Source organism: Pinus tabuliformis, chromosome 2_1 (assembly GCF_031772625.1).
Source record: "Pinus tabuliformis cultivar Carrire ecotype Pingquan chromosome 2_1, CPIR1, whole genome shotgun sequence".
Classification (NCBI taxonomy): domain Eukaryota; kingdom Viridiplantae; phylum Streptophyta; class Pinopsida; order Pinales; family Pinaceae; genus Pinus; species Pinus tabuliformis.
The window spans coordinates 807,444,711-807,447,192 of record NC_142299.1 but is presented as its reverse complement, the minus strand read 5'-3'; positions in this window follow the sequence as shown (position 1 = coordinate 807,447,192).

Below are 2,482 nucleotides of genomic sequence, written 5' to 3'. Positions count from 1 at the left end.
CTTTTGAAAGTATAAAATTGGCCTTGACTCAAACCCCAGTGTTAACTAACCCTCAGTTTGACAGAGACTTCATCATTTTCTCCTTTGCCTCCCAACACACTATTGCTGCTGTTTTATTACAGAAAGATGACCAAGGGAATGAAAAGCCCATTGCTTTTTTCAGCAGAGCTCTTAGAGATGCCCCCCTAAAGTACCAAATAATGGAGAAACAAGCCTATGCCTTAATCAAAGCCATCAAAGACTTTAGGATTTACATCCTTTACTCCCATGTTGTGGCTTATGTACCAAGTCCTATTGTCAAAGACATCCTCACACAAGAAAACTTAGAGGGAAGAAGAGGAAAATGGATTGCAAACATACTTGAATTTGACATTGAAATAAAGCCTACAAAGCTGATAAAAGGGCAAGGTTTGGCCAAGTTAATGACAGAAGCAAATTTCCAAGCCTTAGATATCAACCAACTGGACAGTGAAACAGAGCTGGCGACTCCAAAGATCAATGTAGCCTTTGAACAATCTCCATGGTACTCTGATATCTGTTATGTGTTACAAAACCTGTGTGCTCCCCCAGGACTGTCCAGAACTAAGTCTAGGTTCCTAAAAATGAAAACATCTAAATTTTGTGTGATAGATGAGAATCTACTCTGGAAAAACCATGAAGGTATTTTGCTGCACTGTCTTCTTGAGAGTGAAACTGACAATATCATGCAAGAATTCCATGCTGGAGACTGTGGTGGACATTTGTACTGGAAGTCCACTGTGGACAAGATATTAAGGGCTGGTTATTACTGGCCCACTATGTTCTCTGATATGAAGAAATTCACAACATCATGCCACAAGTGCCAACTGTTTGAAGGCAAAAGACAGTTGCTGCCACTTCCTTTGAGGCCCATTGCAACAGAGAGACCTTTTCAACAATGGGGCTTGGATTTCATTGGAGAAATTCACCCCTCATCTTCAGGACAACACAGATGGATTCTAACAGCAACAGACTACTTCACCAAGTGGATTGAAGCTGCCCCATGCAGACAAGCAAATGATTCAGTAATCATTCAATTTTTGGAGAACAATATACTGGCTAGATTTGGCTGCCCAGACAAGATAATAACAGACAATGCTGCTGCCTTCAGATCCAAGAAGATGGTGAACTTCTGCCATAAATTTCACATTACTTTGGGCCATTCTACAGCTTACTATCCTCAAGGAAATGGTCTTGCTGAATCATCAAACAAAAGCCTGATAAACATCATAAAGAAAGTGCTGGAAGAGAACAAAAAGAACTGGCATAAGAAACTAGTAAATGCTTTATGGGCAGACAGATTAACCACAAAAAGATCAATTGGGACCAGCCCATATGAGTTAGTCTATGGATTAGAGGCCAGATTTCCTTCATCACTAGGAGTGCCGGTTATGAAACTCCTACAAGAAAGCCAAGCAGAGCCAAATGACATGCAAAGAAGGATTAACCAGATAATTTGTCTACAGCAGACCAGAGAACAAGTTTTCAGCAGAGTGCAGATACTACAAGAGAAACTGAAAAAGGCCTTTGATAGACGAACCAAAGCAGAAGATTTCAATGTAGGGGACAAAGTTTTAAAGTGGGATGCAAGAAGAGAAGAGAAAGGAAAACATGGGAAGTTTGATTCTTTATGGAAAGGACCATTTTCTGTCCAAGCAGTACAAGGTAATAACACCTACTTCCTAAAAAGTTTGACTGTGACTGAAATGGATGAAGGTCCTGTCAATGGCAGGATGCTGAAGCACTATTTTGACTGTTCACTATGATAGAAATTCAGAGGTTCATTGTATATATGCAGTTGTACATATTCCTTTTTGATTTAAATTGTATAAAGAGGTTTTCCCAAATGCTGCACCTAGCAGCAACAGGCAGATAGAATCAGAGGTTCTCCAAGAAAAGGCACACAATTTTGACAGATTATATGCAGCAGGTTTCAAAGACAAAGATGGGCAGTCAAGGAACAAGGCAATCTGACCTGCTGTTCTTGGTCTTTCAAAAGAAAAACCATCCCCATGTGGAGCCACTGTTGGATACCTATAGTAATAGGTTTCATATTTCATGATTGGCAAGAGAAAAGCCAAATATGCTCTGCTTTGGTATCCCAAAGATCCCATATTTCCTAGAAAGCAAGAGCTGGGTAAAGTGTTTCAAGTATTGAGGACCTTATTTCAATTTTTGTGGATGATTCAACAGTTTAATCTGGATCATGCCATGTTTCAATTTTGAGTTGTAGAATAGAGAAAGAGGTCTGTCCAAACAGCTTAATCTTGGCAGACAAGTAGTTCAGGTAGAGAAGCAAAGGTTCCCAAAAGTTTAATCTGGGACCTTGGAAGACATAAGGGTAGAAGTAGATAGAGAGAAAAGGAAAAAGCCAAAGAAAAGAAAAGGCAATTGAGGGTTGCAAGTCCAAGTGCCCCTCCAAGAAGAAACAAAAAATGCTAGGAAAATAGTTGGGTAGGCAGTT